We start from the raw sequence: 18564 nt of genomic DNA on the forward strand, positions 1-18564 counted from the left end.
TCATTTCCCAGTAAAGCCAACCCTTGAAATATAGTGATTTTACCTTTAATCTTGATAAATTCTCTGAGTTATATAAATTTATATTAAAAGATCAGTGAGTCAAAGTTCATGATACCCTCAATCTAATTTATTTCAAAAAAATTTATTATGCTATATCACCTATAATGATGGGTTAAACTTTAAGGCTAGGGGCATCTAGGTGGCCCAGTGGATACAGTACTGACCCTGGAGTCAGGAGGACCTGAATTCAAATCCAGCCTCAGACATTTAATATTTACCTAGCTGTATGACCTTGGGCAATTCACTTAATTCCATTGTCTTACAAAACAACAACAAAAAAAAACTTTAAGGTTAGCCATCATATAAAATGTGAGGTAATGCATTATATTGCACCCCAGATGTGTCCAAAATATTTTTTTTCACATTGGGAACCCAGATTCTTGCTTCTGATTACAGTCAATTACGGTAGACTAAACTAAGCTAGACTAGAGTAAACTAGAACTAGACTAAAATGTAATTGGGAATGTTTAACAAAATAAATTAAAACAGAAGACAACAAGCACAATTCTGATATTTTTTTTTGTTTTCTAAGTTAATATGCAACTACATTTGTTTATATTTGTTTGATTTTACTTCCTTAGGGGACTCACCCCTTTTAAAACCAGACTTCTTGGTCTGTAACCCATAATATCCAAATTGGTGAATTCCTCACAAGTCCCTTTATAGTCAAACAGTTCCAGTCAAGCTTCACTCTACTTTCTATCCACAGTTTCTCTGACTGATTTTTTGCTTCATTCATTCATTCTCATACCTTGATTTCCATTTCTAGAATTTTAATCATATAGTGCTTTTCTAGTACTGCTAGAAAAAAGGATATGAATCTGTTCCCTTATGACTTCACATACCATTATTGGAACCTCCCAAACCTAACGGACTCCTCATAGGCTACTATTCCTCTATACAAGGTATCTCTTCCATTGGAATGCTAGGTCTTTGGAAGCAAAGGCTGACTCTTTGTATTTGTATCTCTAGCACATAGCTTGATATATAGTAAACATTTAATTAATCATTTTTCTTTCATTCATTCATTCATTAATTCATTCACTTACTTACTCATTCATGATGTATGTAAGTCACTGTGAAGTACTGGGGGTTATAAAGAGAAAAATGAAACAGCCTGGCTTTGAGGAGCTTATCTACCTTATTTCCTTGATACGGATTAGTCTCTTGTAGCACCTTTATCAAGTCAAGGATATGATACTATTTTCCCAGTAACATGGCATTGATCCCTTTTTCTGTAAACACTTTCTCTTGTCACCCCTTATAAGCTAAGTTATAATTCTTATTCATGCCTGTGTTGAACTAAATGACAGCTGGTATCCTTTTCATCTCAGATTTTATGATTCTCTAAAACAGTGAAAACAGAGACCAAGATAGTAGTAGGCATTTGGAAAATATTTGGCCCACCTAAAAAACAAACTCTCTTTACTGCTTATAAAAGCTTATACTTTACCAAGAATGATTTTTTTACCAGCTACATTGAGTAATTTGTAGAATTTATACCTATCACTTTTAAAAACTTCAATCCATTTAACTATGTAGAAATAAGTATTCCAAAAACAGAAAAACCAAATCATTTTGAAACATTTCATTGTGATAAATCAATTGAAAAATTGGATGATTCAGTCCTTGGATTATTATTCTGTGGCAGGCAAGTATTCTTTGACTTCAATGGGGGCAAGCCTCCCTGATGCCAAGTGCTAGGCTGACTTCTGTTATCTACCCTTCAAAATTTTAGTGTTAAGATGGCAGTATGAATGGCATTCTCCAGTTACAGGTCTTTGTTGTATCTTTTCTCAAGAATTCACACAATTTATTCCCATTTCTGTAGTTTTCCCAGCAAAGTAAACTCCAGATTGATCAGATTGAAATAAATAATGTCGGTCCTCATTACAATGATAAATGAGTAGTGACACTCCAAATGGACATGCACTACCTGACTTTGTGTATTCTTGCAACACTCTGCACCAGCTGTGCCTTAGGGATGGGATCATGGTACACCAGGTACTACTGTTGGACCAGCTTCTGAGCTAAGTGGACCAGCACTCTGTAGTTGGGGCCCATGCTACTATAGACCTAGCCAATGTACTTGGTCATTGGCTCCATCTTGTGGATGATCCTTTCATCATACAGGATTGATTTCTGCTTTGACTGTTACCAACTTCACACTATTGACAGCTTTGATTCCAAACAAAGGGACTCCTCCAGTTAAAGTTGCCAAGGCCTAGTTAATCTCAACAAGTTTACCAGAAGGATTAAAAGTAGGCAACAAGAAACTGTATCTACTCTGTCATCTTTCTCTGCTGCAGCCAGATCCCCAAGATTCTGAATATAAGCTTTTTTTATTCTTTATGAAGTAATGATTGATAAATTTTACACATAAACCTCTATCTTGAAAATTTTTCCCTTATTACTCTAAAAACCATTTAAATTAACTCAGATTTATTTTTAGTTTATTAAAAAAATCATAGTATTTTTTAAGACAATCTTTAAAATTTGGACATCAGTTAGTGGAAATGCTGATATTCCTTAATGGTTTCTGAACACTTGTTGATTATTTCTAATAGGCAAAACTGGGAATAAAAATTCAATAACCTCAGAACTTCTGGCTTTACCACTCCTCTCCCCACTCCGGAATTTCATATTGTAGAGTTTAAAAGAAACTTTCTTTATTCATTGGCATAATAGTAAATAATCTGCCCCCCATCTCATCTATCTTTCTGACAAGTCAGCAACTAAATACTTTCAATGTATTAGGCACTATTCAAAGAGTTAGGAATAGATGAAAAAGGGGAAAAAAAGAAAGAAATCCTTGCATATACATCTACTTTTAATTTGATACTGTGTAACATTATAGCTACTGCAATCAATTGCAATGATTTTGGATGACAAGTGTTATCTTTATTTAAAAAAGTGTTCAAAGTGCCTCCAGAGACTGCATTACAACTTTCTGAATTAGACTGGTCCAAGGTCTTTGTTGAGAATCCAGATTAAAATCATGAGAGCCAATAGATATTGTGTATCCATGTGTGACCAAACCTGTGATTATAGTGACAATATTTTTCAAACAAAAAATAGTGTGGTATGCAATGAAGAGAGTATTAGTTTTGACAATGTCTTATATGAATTTAATGTTCAGAAACCTCAGTTTACTTATCTTTTTTTAAAAAGATGAATTAGTTGACCTTAGAGTTTCCTTCCAATTTCCAAATTTATAATCCAATTCAGAAAATAGAGTAAATCATCTAACAGAGACTATTTTATGAGTAAAATATTGATCTTGAAATCAGGATCAGCTTTAAGAATCAGAGCTCTGTACCAAAAGACCTTTCCCAATTTTTTTTCACTGTTTTTGTCTGCTTAACTAGCCTTGGAAATTTTACAAATATTAGAATTAACACAGAAGCAAAAAAAGTGGCACAGTCAAAGTTAGAAAGGTCCTAAATGGTCAACAAATACAGCTCATTATTTTTTCCCATAGTACTTTTTTATTTTTTTATTTATGCTTTACTTTTGAAATAAATGTTATGAATTTTTTTTACCATTCATCCATATGCCTATCCATATTTCTAAGTCACAAAATTTCTTTCCACCCTTCCTTCCTAGCCCCCCTCCCTTCACTCTTAAACAGTCAGGTTAATATTGTCCTTAGCATTGTGTTAAGCATGTTTGAAGGTTAGCCTTTTTTGATGTAAGGAATTAGGATTAAGGGAAAGAAAAACAGAAGTGTTTTTTTGGCGGTTTTTTAGTGAATGTAGTGGGGCTGCTAGGTGGCACAGTGGATAGAGCACCAGTCCTGTAGTTAGGAGTACCTGAGTTCAAATCCAGCCTTAGACATTAAATAATTATCTAGCTGTGTGACCTTAAGCAAGTCACTTAACCACATTGCCTTAAACAAAAATAAAGTGAATGTAGTGTTCCTCAGATACTAAAGGATTTTGTTTTGTTTTGTTTTGTTCTTCTTCCTCTGAACAGAGATAACATTGTCCATAGCTGATATAATAGGATTGTTCTAGCTCTCTGAACTGTTGGGAGCGGCTGCATCCATCAGGGTTGTTCATCTCACAATGTTGTTGTTAATGTGTACAATGTTTTCTTGTTTCTGCTCCCTTCTCTCAGCATCAGATCCTGTAATTCCTTCCATGCTTCTGGAGAGTTAGACCACTTATGATTTCTTATATAACAATAATATTCCATAATGTTCAGGTACTATAACTTGTTTAACCATTCCCCATTTGAATGGCAAACCATCATTTCCAGTTCTTTGCCACTATAAAAAGAGCTGCTATGAATATTTTGGAACATGTAGGACTTTTCCCATTTTTTATGACTTCTTCTCTGTATGGGACTAGAATTGGAATTGATGAGTTAAAGGATAGGAATAATTTTATTGTTCTTTGGGCATAGTTCCATATTGCTCTCCAGAAAGGCTGAATCAGTTCATAACTCCACTAGCAATGCATTAATGTCCTAATTCTCCTACAGCCTCTCCAGCATTGACCATTTTCCCTTTTTGGCATCTTAGCCAATTTGATAAGGATGAAACGATACCTTAGAGTTGTTTCAATTTGGACCAGTTTTTTATATGATTACCTATAGCTTTAATTTCTTCATCTGAAAACTGTCTATTCATATCCTTTGACCATTTATCAACTGGGGAATGGCTTACAACCTTATAAATTTGATGAAGTTTTCTTTATATTTTAGAAATGAGACCTTTATCCTAACTCCCAGTTGTAAAGATTGTTTTCCATACAGCTCATTTTTGAACATAAACACTTTTTATAACATACTCAAAATTGCCTGTGAGAGGAGGAAAAAACCCTATCTCCTTAGATAGCCTCCTGAACTAGTGTATAGTGTTAAGAAGCATGAAAATTTTGTTTTGTTTTGTTTTTTCATGAAATCAAAGCTAAATTTGCTTCTTAGGAACTTCAAATCAATGATGATTCTAATATCTCTTCTAAGTGATAACCCTTCAAATATTTGAAGACAGCCTTTGTATGGTCCTTGAGGAACTTGAGGGGATTAGGATAACAAAGGATTAATTGTGGGATTTGAGTGAACAACAATGACTGTATCTTGTGATTTAACTCTCGAAACTGACACAGTTCTCTTTCTATTCCATTATGGGTTTAGTTCAAATTCTGTCTTGTGAGAAAATTTTATTTAATTGTGGGAGATGGGGGGAAAATAAACATTGCATTATTTGAACCTTGCCCTAAATGGCCAGAAAACTAACCCATCTTTATTTGCTGATTAGAGATACTTAACCAAGTAACTAAATTATGAAAATCAGAAACATGTTCAGATCCAAACACTGATTGTAGGGCGTTTTGTCACAATTGACCTGACAAACAGAGTTGACCAAAAACCCTGTATTTCTGACCATTCAGACATTTCATTCCTGTCACATTGGGATTTTCTTTGAAAAGATAATAGAGTCCTTTGCCATTTCCTTCTCCGACTCATTTTACAGATGAGGATACTGAAGCAAATAGGGTTAAGATACTTGCCTAGAGTCAGAAAGTTAATAAATGTCTGAGGCTGAATTTGAAATCGAAAAGATGTCTTCCTACTCTAAGTCCAGCACTTTATCTAGTGTACCATCAAGCTTTCCAGCTTCCTAAATGAAAGTCCAGAATCTAACACTATATCCAGTATACTGCATATCTATAATAACTATCTCCAGCAATAGCTCTGGTGTGGGTCTAGACATGAATTTCCAAGAGTCAGGTCTGGTAGACAAACATATCCAAACATGAAAGGTTGGGAAGTGAAAATCTACCAACTTTATTTTTGGAAACTCAACGTTTTATAGCAAAATTTATCTCAGGAATGACCAGTTAAAGAAGACCCAGTTTTACAATTTCCTGGGTAAATTTACAATATTTGTTCTTAGAAATCTGCATACTTCTCTATCAAAGAAACTACAACCATCTCTGAAGCCACAGATTATGCTAGGTCAGGGTTCACTGGTGAGCCAACGGATCCATACAATGAACAATAATCCACACATATCTTTGATGGAAAAAGTCACCAAGTATATGTGAACATCACTCCCTGCTAGCCCTCTACAAATAACTGTCCATTTGTGTATGATTATGGACCAAGCTAAAAAAAATAAAGAACCAAAAAACAGAGATATCCATTTAAATCATAATCATCTGGACAATAATCATTCCTCATCCATCTGATTTTTCTGTGGTGAGTACTTGGATCAAACTCTTTTGGGTAACTGTGGATCTCACTTAAAGTCTCAGGAGTGGGGAGGAAGGGGATAGAGAGAAGAGGCAAGATGGAAGAGAAAACAAGGAATTTCTGTAAGTTCTTCAAGGTTACCCTCATAAACCACATTAATCAAGTCTCTAAATGTATTCTGGAGCTATAGAATGCACAAATGATACAGTGGAGCATTTTCCAGCTAGTCTTTCTCAGGAGCAATGGGAATATACCCAAGGCATGGAACTGAAACCTAACCACATGAGCAGTAGGATGTGGCAGGGAACAAACCACAAGTTCTCAACTACAGAAAAGATAGGCAGCAGAAGGCCCTGGAGTCCAATTAAATAGACCAACAAGTCAGTAGAGCAGCAAAGGGAGTTCCAACACAGCTATCTCAGACCCCTGTTATGCTGGTGAAACTATGCAGTATAGTCCAATCCAAATTGCATGCTATTAGCATTCCTAACCAGGAAGGCCTCAGGCCAGTAAGGAAGTTACTGGTGTTCCCTCTGCAGGTGGAACAGCCCAGTTAGTAGGTCTCTAGGGTTCTCTCAGAAAGTCTGTGAGCAAGTCCCTCAACCAACACAGAAAGTTTGGTACTGCACCATTAATAAAACTCAGAATGAATAAGAAAAGTCAGGGGAAAATCTGGACTATAGAAAGTTATCTTAAATAATATGAATTGTTCTCCAGTCTAATGGTGGGTCAAATAAATTAACAACTGATTCTCTGCCTTAATGACTATTTTAAGAATACAAAAGATATACTGAAAGGTAGTTTAATATTTCATGCATTTAATACTCAAATAAGAACAAGAAAAGAAGTACACAAAATTAGTTTATGTTATGTTACTCATATTAAGCAAATGTATCCTTATGAAACAAAAGCAACCACATGATCACAGCAGTCAATGTTGTAACATATGCAGAACCAAAACTCATTCTACTTATTCTAAGTCTTTTTTCTTCTACTTCCATGGCTTCTGAAATGGACAATAAGAAAACCCTTGAAATCTATATTTCTATTGTTTCATTGTGTCCCAACTTTCTATTGGTTTCATTGTTCAGGTAATACCAGAGCCCTCATAATGCCTCAGGGGAATTTTGGGCATAACAAAAAAATGGGAACAATGACAGCTTGCTACCCCCTCATTGTTTGGCACTTTTTCTCTTTGCATTATATATTTGTTTACTGAAGTAACAAAATGTAGCATTTCATCAAAGGCATGTTGAATTTTAACAAAAGAACAAATAAATACTATGAGCAGAGTTCCATCAATTTTTTTCCATCAACATTACTATGGACACTTAGAATATGCTGTTGTTCAGATGAAAGTTACAAAAGAGTAGGGAATGTAAATTTGTGATTTACATTGGGCAGCTGCCTAGGCACCTGCCTTAGAGAGAGCCCTGATTGCAAGTGATATTTTTAACAATAAGTTTACCAAACTCAACGTAAAATTAGCTATCAGTTCTGCTGAACCAGTGTGATCTGGTTGAATCCTACCACTACTTCCAGTCTCAAAAGACTTCCTGGAAGAGCTCAAAATGAATTTAAAGTATCAAGTAGAAAAACTGGGGAAAGAAATCCTTTAAAAATGCAATGAGTACAGGTGCAGCTAGGTGGCCCAGGAGTCAGGAGGACCTAAGTTCAAATGTGACCTCAGACACTTAATAATTATCTAGCTGTGTGACCTTGGGCAAGTCACTCAACCCCATTGCAAAAACAAAAAAAAATGCATTAGGCAAATAACAGCTCCTTTAAAAATATGACCAAATGGAAAAGAAGATACAAAAGATACAAAAGGAGAAGAAAGAAAATAATTCCTTGAAGAATAGACTGGGGTTAGCAGAGGCTAATGACTATATGAGACATCAAGAAGTAGTCAAGCAAAAACAGATGAAAATATAAAAATACTCCATTGGAAAATAGATCCAGGAAAGGTAATTTAAGAACTGTTGGAAGTCATTGTCAAAAAAAGTGCCTGGACAACATCTTTCAAGAAATCATCAAAGAAAACCATCCTAATATCCTAGAACTAGAGGTTAAAATGTCATTGAAAGAATCCACAGATCAACTTCTAAAAGGGATCCCAAATTGAAAATGCCTAGGAATACTGTAGTCAAATTCCAGAATTATCAGATCAAGGAGAAAGTCCTGCAGTCAGTCAGAAAGAAGCATTTCAAATACCAAGGCATCACAGTCAGGATTACACAGAATTTAGTAGCATCAATTTTAAAGAATCAAAATTCCTGTAATATGATATTCCAGAAGACAGAAGAGCTTGGATTATAATCTAAAATTAACTACCCAGCAAAACTGAGCAGATTCTTTCAGGGTAAAAGATGGACACTTAACAAAATAGGTGACTTTCAAATTTTCCTCATGCAAAAACCAGAGCTGAAGAGAAAATTTGTTCTTCAAACAGGAGACTCAAGAGATATATAATAAAGCAAACAAAGGAAAAGAAAAAGATTGTTATTCAATAACATTAAATTGGTTATATTCCTACATGGGTGAAAATTTTCATAATTCTTAAGGGATAATTAAAAAATAATAAAGAGATAAAAAAGATAGTAATGGAACAGGAGGAAGGGGGAGGAAGAGTGGGATAAATTACATCACATGAAGAGGTGCAAAGGATTTATTACAGTAGGGGAAAGAAGGGAGATAGGGAGTATTGCCCGAATCTTACTTTCAACAGATTTGGCTCAAAAAGGAATAACACACACATTCAGTTGAGTATAGAAATTTATCTTACCCTTCAGGCATTAGGAGGCAAAAAATAAAAGGGGAAAGGGGAAAGAAAAGGGACAGGGACTGATAGAAGGGAGGTAATATTCAGAAGAAAAACACTTCCAAGAAAGGATAGGGAAAAGGAGAAAGAAAAGTACAGACAGAAGGGAGATAGGATGAGGGGGGAGTAATAAAAAGATATTAACATAAAACAGAAGCAAGTAGAAGAATGTATTAAAAGCTAGAATCCTACAATATGTTGTTTACAAGAAATACATCTGAAACAGAAAGATACACACAAACTAAAGGTAAAAGATGAACAGAATATATTATGTTTCACTGAAGCATATTTTTACTATGCTTTCAGTGAAGTCAAAAAAGCAGGGATAGCACTACTTATCTCAGACAAAGTAAAAGCAAAAATAGATCTCATTAAGAGAGAGATAGGGAAGGAAACTGAATCTTCCTAAAATGTACCACAGACATTGAAGTATTTTCAATACTTAATGTAGAGGCTGCAAGTAGTATAGCATTCAAATTCTTAGAAGAGAAGCTAAATGAGTTAGCGGAAGTCATAAACAGCAAAAACATATTGCAGGGAGACAGCAATCTCCCTCTCTCAGAATTAGATAATCTAACTACAAAATAAATAAGAAGGAAGTGAATAGAATTTTAGAAAACTTAGATATGATAGACCTCTAGAGAAAACTAAATGAGGATATATTATAGGATTACACTTTTTTTTTCTCAGTGGTACATGACATCAACAAAACAAGTGACCATGTATTAGGGCATAAAAATCCCATGATAAAAAGTAGAAAGGCAGAAATATTAAAAGAAGCATTTTCAGATCATGATACAATAGAAATTATTTACAGTATAGGGTCATGGAAAGCTAGATTTAAAATAATTGAAAAAATTAATAAAATTTTAAAGAATAAGTGGATCCAATAAGAAAGCAGAGAAATACTTTCATACAAGACAACAACAATAATGAAACGACATACCAAAATTTGTGGGATATAGCAAAAGTGGTTATTAGGGGAAATTTTATATCACTAAATGCTTACATGAATAAAATGGAGAAAGAGGAAATCATTAAATTGGGTATTCAACTAAAAATCTAGAAAAAGAACAAATTAAAAGTCTTCCAATAAATACCAAATTAGAAATTCTGAAATCAAAGGAGAAATTAATAAAATCAAAAGTAAGAAAACTAATGAACTAATAAGTGAAAATGAGTTGGTTTTATGAAAGAAATAAAAAACATAAACCTTTTCTTTATTTGATTAAAAAAGAAGCAAAAACAAATAACCAGTATCAAAAATGAAAAGTATGAATTCACCACCAAAGACTAGAAAAATTAAAGTAATAATCTGGATCATTTTGCTTAACTATAAGTCAATAAATTTGGCAACCCAAGTGAAATGGAAGAATATTTACAAAAATATACATTACTCAGATTACTAGAAGAGGAAACCAAATATTTAAATAACTCCATTCAAGAAAAAGGAATTGAACAGGACATCAATGAACTCCCTTAGAAAAATATCTCCAGGACCAGATCAATTCAAAAGTAAGTTCTATCAAATATTTAAAGAACAATTTTATATGTGAAAAAATAGATGGAGTTCTGCCAAATTCCTTTTAAGACATCAGTCCAGTGCTGATAACCTAAACCAGAAAGACACAAAAACTGCAAAACAAAATTATAGACCAATTTCACTCATGAATAGTAATGCAAAATTTTTAAATTTAATATTAGCAAAAATTGTTAAAACAAGTTATCTCTAATATAATTCACTATGATCAGGTAGGATTTATGCCAGGAACCATGCAATTATTTCAAATGATGCTGAAAAAAGCATTTTATAAACTATAGTACCCATTCCTATTAAAAACATTAGAGAGCATAGGAATAAATGAAATTTTCCTTAAAACTATAAGCAGCATCTGTATAAAATCAACAGCAATATGTAATGGGGAAAGATAGAAACATTCCCAGAAAGGTCGGGGTAAAACAAGGATGCCCACTATAATCACTATTTTTCAATTTTGTATTAGAAATATTGGCTTTAATGATAAGAGAAGAAAAATAAATTGAAAGAAAGAAAATAGGCAATGAAGAAATAAACCTCTCACTCTTTGCAAATAAGTGTACATAACAACATAATGTACTTAAAAGAAAATCAACTAAAAGACTCCTTGAAACAATTAGCAACTTTTAGTAAAGTTGCAGGATATAAAATAAACCCACATAAATCATCAGATTTTCTATATATTACCAACAAAGCTTAGTAGCAAGATAAAGAAAAAGAAATTCCATTTAAAATAACTGTAGTCAACATGAAATACTTGGGAGTCTACTTGCCATGACAAACTCAGAAACTATATGAAAACAATTGCAAAGCATTTTTCATACAAAGAAAATCATATTTAAATAATTGAGCAAATACCAATTGCTCGTGGACAGGCTGAGTTAATATAATAAAAATGACAAATCTACCTAAATTAAATGACTTATTCAGGGCCATTTCAAATTACAAAAGAATATTTTATTGAGTTAGAAAGAATAATAATAATAATAAAATTCAGATGAAGGAAGAAAAGTTCAAGAATATCAAGAGAATTATTGGAAAAAATGAAAAGGTAGGTATCCTGGCCATACCAGTTCTAAAATTATATTTAAACCAACAGTCTTCAAAATATTTGTTCCCAGTTAAGAAATGGAATAGTAGATCATTGGAGTAGATTAGGTATAAAAGATAGTAGGAAATAACTATTGTAATCTACTTTTTAGTACACCAAAGACTCCAGCTTTTGAGATAAGAGCTCACTCTAATAAAAATGCCGAAGAAAACCGAAAGATAGCATAGCAGAAGCTCAGTATAAAGCAGCATTTCATACCCTATACTAAGATAAGATCAAAATGGGCACAGGATTTAGATATAAAAAGTTATTCCATAAGACAAGAGAAAAAGGTATAATTTATCTATTAGATCTATGGAAAGGTGAGCAGTTTATGTCCAAAGAAGAGATAGAGAATATTATAAAATGCAAAATGGAAATTTTAACTACATCACGTTAAAAAAAGTTTTGCTCAAATAAAAGCAAATACAACTAAAATTAAAAGGAAGACAGTAAATTAGAAAATAATTTTTACAACTAGAGTTTCTGGTAAAGGATTTATTTCTTAAATACATGTAGAGAATTGAGTCAAATTTATAAGAATACAAATTAATGGTCAAAGGATATGAATAGGTAGTTCCTAGATGAAGAAAACCATCTATAATCATATGGAAAAATGTTCTAAATCATTATTGCTTAGAGAAAGGCAAATCAAAACAACTCAGATATTTCATACCTGTCATGATTGACCAATATGGTAAAAAAAATGAACAATGTTGGTAGATTGTGGGAAAACTGTGATATTAATGCATTATTAGTCAAGTTGTAAACTGATCCAACCTTTCTGGAGGGTAAATTGTACCTACACCCAAAGGGCACTAAAACTGTGTATACCCTTTGATCCAGCAATACCACTGCTAAGTCTGAATCCCAAAGGGATGACATGAAAGGATAAAAAATCCACATGTACAAAAATATTTATAGCAGTCCTTTTGGTGGTGGCAAAGAACATCATTTGAGAACTATTGAACAAATTCTGGCACATGAATGTGATGGGGTAATATTGTTCCGTAAGAATCATGAGGGGTGGGACTTCACAAAAGCCAGGAAAGACTTTTATACTGATACTTAATGATGTGAACAGAACCAGAAGAAGATTCTACATATTAAGAGCAACATTATGTGATGATCAATTTTGATGGACTTCCTCAACTTAACAGAACAATTATCAAAGACAATTCTAAAGGACTTGTTAGGGAAGTTACCAACCACATCGAGAGAAGTTTAAATGCAGATCAAAGCTTATAATTTTCAATTTTTCAAATTTATTTAAGGTTTTATGTGCTTTTTCTCTTGTGTTTTTCCCTTTTAATTCTGATTTGTCTTTCACAATATTATTAATATGGAATTCTGTTTGACATAGTTATATTTGTATAATCTATATTAGACTTCCCTATGTCGGGGGAAGAGGAAGAGGGGGAAGGGAGAGAGAGGGAGAAAAATCTGAAACTCAGACTCCTCAGGGGCTGCTAGGTGGCATAGTGGATAAAGCACCAGCCTTGGAGGCAGGAGTACCTGGGTTCAAATCCAGTCTCAGACACTTAATAATTACCTAGCTGTGTGGCCTTGGGCAAGCCACTTAACCCTGTTTGCCTTACAAAAAAAAACAAACCTAAAAAAAACTCAAACCCTTCCAAAATTAATTGCTGAAAGCTATCTTTGCATTTAGTTGGAAAAACAAATTAATTCAATTAATAATTTGGAGGAAAAATGTCAATATTTTAAAGCTTAATATACTTAGCACATATGCTATCCGCAAACAGTAGCATATGAAAGAACTCTTCATCTATAAGGACTATATCATAACAGAAGCAAGTTACTTTACCAAAGGCATAATTCTGCATTTCACTTCAACATCATTGTGATGATAATTCCAGTGATGAAAAACAGAAGTAAGGAATTAAAAGTAGTCTTCCAGCTAAAATGGTGGAAAGAAGACAGGCACAGTTCTACAATCTCCTGATCTTTCCCATATATGACATGAAACAAATGTCTTAATAGAAATCTAAACAACAAAACCCAGAAAGAAAAGCCAGGAGAAAGAAAATCTACCTCAGGATTTGTCTTCTGCAGTCATGGGTGAGTCTGGGCACAGTGGGCAGACTCTGCCAGGACCACAGGACTGTGGAGAGCCTGGGTGTCTGGATCAGCCAGGGATTAGGCTAATTAGCAGCTGGGCTGGAGCCTGGGAGCCTGAGGGCCAGAGAACTGGACATGCTTTGATCAACAGAGGGCCTGGAGCCTGGTTGACCAAGGGGCTTGGGTCAACTAGGGAGCAGAGGCATTGGTGTTGGTGCTGACCCTTGGTAGTTTGCCGACAGGGCTGGGGGGAGAGTTCCAGTGCAGGAGGGCTACGGACATCATTCCTGAGCTCCTCTGGTGGGGAGGAACACCTAGTCCATGCCTCAGTTTCAGCTGAAGCCTCTTCCCAGAACAAACACAATTGCAGACCTTCTGCCCCAGGCTAAGGCCAAGCACCAGAACCAGCACAGTTGACAATAGGGACTGGATACAACCCACCATTGATTGAAGACAAAAGTATTTAACAGCTTCAGTCACTCCCTCCAGGCCAGAGGAGAGGGTCTCAATCAATGTCACAGACACTCCAGAGAAAACAACCAGGACCCCCTGCTGGCCAGCTGGAGACATTACATTCAGTGAGTAAAGCCTCTAGGGATCCCAACACCAAACCTCTGTGAACCAGCACCTTCCCAACTCAAGGTCTTAGCAAAATGAAGAAAGGCCAGTGGAAATGAGGATACTTAGAAATATTCTTGAAAGGAAATGACCCTAACTCAGAGAGACTTAGAAACTCTGAGGAGAATATGATCTGGTCTCCAGCACAGAAAGACTTCCTTGAAGAAATAAGGAAGGAGTTTAAAAATCAATTTTACAATTTGGGAAAAGAAACCCAAGAGAAGATTAACACCTTGCAACAAGAAAACAAATCATTGGAAAATAGAATTGGACAAATACAAAATTAGAATAATTCTCTCAGATCCTCAATTGGACAAATATAAAATGAGAAAAATTCTCTCAGATCCTCAATTGGGCAAATGGAAAGCTCTTTCAACAATAGAATTGACCATTTGGAAAAAGAATTGCAAAAGGTAAATGAAGAAAACTCTTCTCTAAAAAAAAGAATGGAGTCTATGGAAATGAATGACTTCATGAGACAGCAAGAACCTGTTAAACAAAACCAAAAAATAGAAAAAATAGAAGAAAATGTAAAATACCTCATCAGCAAAACCACTGAACTCAAGAATAGATCAAGGAGGATCAATCAATGTGAATTATAGGTCTTCCAGAAAATATTGATGAAAAAAAAAGCCTAGACTTAAGATTGCAGGATTTAGTAATGCAAAATTGCCCTGATATCATGGAACCAGAGGGCAAAACAGTTTTTGAAAGAATACATAGATCCCCTCTGGAGAGAGATCCTAAAATGAAAACACTAAGGAACATTGTGGCCAAATTCCTGAACTATCAGATAAAAGAGAAAAATCTTGCAAGCCTTCAGAAAGAAACAATGTAAATACCAAGAAACCACAGTAAGGATTATGCAGGACCTGGTTGCATCAACATTAAGGGATCAAAGGGCCTGGAACAAGATACTCTGAAGAGCAAGGAAGCTTGGAATGCAGCCAAGAATCCACTATCTGGCAAAAGTGGGTCTTCTTTTTCAGGGGAAAAGATGGAAATTTAACAAAATGGAAGAATATCAAAAATTACTGATGAAAAGACCAGAGCTAAATAGAAAATCTGGATATCAAATAGGAGGTTCAAGAGATACATGAAAAAGTTAAAAAGTGGGGTAAAGAAAAAAAAAAAACTGCTATCCAATAAGATGAAACTGGCTATATCCCAGCATGGGGAAGAAGATTCTCATAACTCTTGAGAACCGTAACTCTAACAGAGAGAATATACCTAGCCAGAAGTGATGGGCATTCATGACCTATCCATGAGACTGCTATCCAATGCCATAAAACTGGCTATAACCCTTCTTGGGTGAAAGACTCTAATAACTCTCAAGAATTGTAACATTATTAGAGAGAATATACTTAGCCAGAAGTTATGCATACTCAGAATTTTCTAAGACTCAGAATGATTTAAAAACATTTCCTCCTTAAAAAGGAGGACAGGAAAGAGATGGGAGGAGGGGGAGGACTGAATGGGGTAAATCTCATTACATTAAGAGGTACAAAAGATCTATGGTAATAGAGGGGAAGAAGGGAGGAGATGAGAAACACCTGAATCTTCCTCTCATTAGATGGCTTAAAGTTAATTTACACACACATTCAGGGAGGGGGAGGAAAAAGAGGAACTAACAGAAGGAAGGGAAGGAAAAAGGGAAAAAGGGAAAGGGGAAAGAAATGGAAGGGGTGAATATAGGAGAGCAAATACACTGAAGGGTGTGGTATTCAGAAACAAAATATTGGGGAATACAGATAAAGATGAAAAATACAGAGGGAAGATAGCATGGAGGGCAATAAAGAGTTATTAATTATAACTTTCAATGTGAATGGGTTGAACTCTAGCTTAAAAAACAAACAAATAGCAGAGTGGATTAAAAACCAGAATTCTACAATACGCCACTTACAAGAAACTCATTTGAAGCAGAGAGATACATATAGAGTAAAGGTAAAAGGTTGGAGCAAAATATATTTTGCTTCAGCTGAACTCAAAAAAGCAGGGGGTAACAATCCTTATCTCAGACAAAACAGCTGCAAAAATAGATAGTGTTAAAAGAGATAAGGAAGGAAACTATATCTTCCTAAAAGGTGCCATAGACAATAAAGTTTATGCATCCAATGGGATAACATAGAAATTCTTAGAGGAGAAGCAGAAATAACTAGAGGAAGACATAGACAGCAAAACTCTACTAGTGGGAGACCTCAACCTCCCATTCTCAGATTTAGATAAATCGAATCATAAAATAAACAAGAAGGGAGTTAAGGAGACAAATAGATTGTTAGAAAACTAAATGTGATAGACTTACGGAGGAAATTGAATAGAGATAGAAAGGAATATACCTTTTTCTCTGCAGTACATGACACTTATACAAAAATTGACCATGTACTAGAGCATAAAAACCTAATAATAAATTGTAGAAAGGCAGAAATAGTGAATACCTCTTTCTCAGATCACAATGCAATAGAAATCATATGCAATATTGGGCTAGGGAGACATAGACCCAGAACTAATTGGAAACTGAGTAACTTCATTATAAGAACAAGTGGATCAAACAACAAATTATAGAAAATTAATTATTTTATCCTAGATAATAACAATAATGAAACAGCATACCAAAACATATGGGTTTCACTCAAAGTGACTGTCAGGGGATACATTATATTTTTAAATGCTTACATAAATAAATTAGAGAAAGAGGAAATCAATGAACTAAATATGCAACTAAAAAATTAGAGAAAGAAACCTAGAGAAATTAAACCTAAAGATTAAACTGGCAGATAAAGCTATTAATATCATTCTTGATTTTCAATGTTTTATATAATATTTATATCTTACTATTGTCTCTCCTATCTCAACCTTGAGGAAAAACAATTCCATGCAGCTATGTTGTCACCCTCTGACTAAATTTTTCTTTAAATCTAGGTATGCATCTTCTCTTTCTTTAAGTAAGTCCTGTGGAAATAGTGACAAACACTTCTATTCTTATTTCCTAAAAAAAAAAAATAAGAAACATCTCCCTATAGAGCAGAACCACACCCATTCTTTCATGCCTTCTAACTACAATGTCAGAATTTATGCTGTTTAATGGAGACATGCTCTGAAATTTCAACATGGGCAGGCTAAAAATGTCACTATGTTCAACTTAAGAACTTGAACTTTTTCTCCCATAGTAATTTTAGTTGTCATAGTTTTATAGAAAAGAAGTATTCTTGTATTTGATGACTTTTTAATCCCTGGAAAAATTCTTTAAATGAGATCTATATTAGGATATGAAAAGAGAAAATCAAACTGTAAATTATGTTACTTTTTAAAATATCCCTTTCTTTGCTGTATGCTAAGTAGATTAATTGAAGTTCATTTTGAACATTCACTGATGTGTGTGTATGCACACATATTTTTGATGACCTAACAAGAAAAATACAACTGGGAAGCTTTGTATAAGAAGATCAACTGTTGTGGAGTTAGTGAGAGAGGAGGAGAGAACATATTTATATAACAGTGGCATTGTAAATGTTATTAAGATTGTAATCTTACAGTGAAGTATTCAAAGCACAAAAGTTTTTCCTCCTCCCAATCACAGAATTTAGCCTTTTCATCAGCCTTTTCCCTTTTTTCATTGTTAAAGTATATCTCAAGAAAAAATCAGATCCTCCTAGTAATTGAAAAGATTTCATTTCTAGGGAAATATTTGAACTAATTAGATTTTTAAAAATGTTTCAGATTTTGAATGCTACAAGGAATGTAGGAAATCTAGGACACTGATACATTGTTGGTGTAGCTGTGAACTCATCCAACTTTTCTGGAGAGCAATTTGGAATTATGCCCAAAGGGAAACAAAAATGTTCATACCCTTTGATCCAGCAATACCACTACTGGCTCTATACCTTGAAGAGATTATGATAAAGGGTAAAAACATCACTTGTATAAAAATATTCATAGCAGCCCTGTTTGTGGTGGCAAAGAATTGGAAATTAAGTGAATGTCCTTCAATTGGGGAATAGCTTAACAAATTATGGTCTATGTATGTCATAGAACACTGTCACTCTATTAGAAACCAGGAGGGATGGGAATTCAGGGAAGCCTGGAAGGATTTGCATGAACTGATGCTGAGCAAGATGAGAAGAACCAGAAAGACATTGTATACCCTAACAGCAACATGGG

At 34.4% G+C, this 18564-nt stretch overlaps 1 pseudogene; it reads right to left on the reverse strand.

Annotated features, from left to right (window-relative positions):
- Positions 1-1697: 1697 nt before the first annotated feature.
- LOC141511971 (proteasome subunit alpha type-2 pseudogene) overlaps positions 1698-18564 on the reverse strand; it is a 31150-nt pseudogene continuing 14283 nt past the window's right edge.

Source organism: Macrotis lagotis, chromosome 2 (assembly GCF_037893015.1).
Source record: "Macrotis lagotis isolate mMagLag1 chromosome 2, bilby.v1.9.chrom.fasta, whole genome shotgun sequence".
Lineage (NCBI taxonomy): Eukaryota > Metazoa > Chordata > Mammalia > Peramelemorphia > Peramelidae > Macrotis > Macrotis lagotis.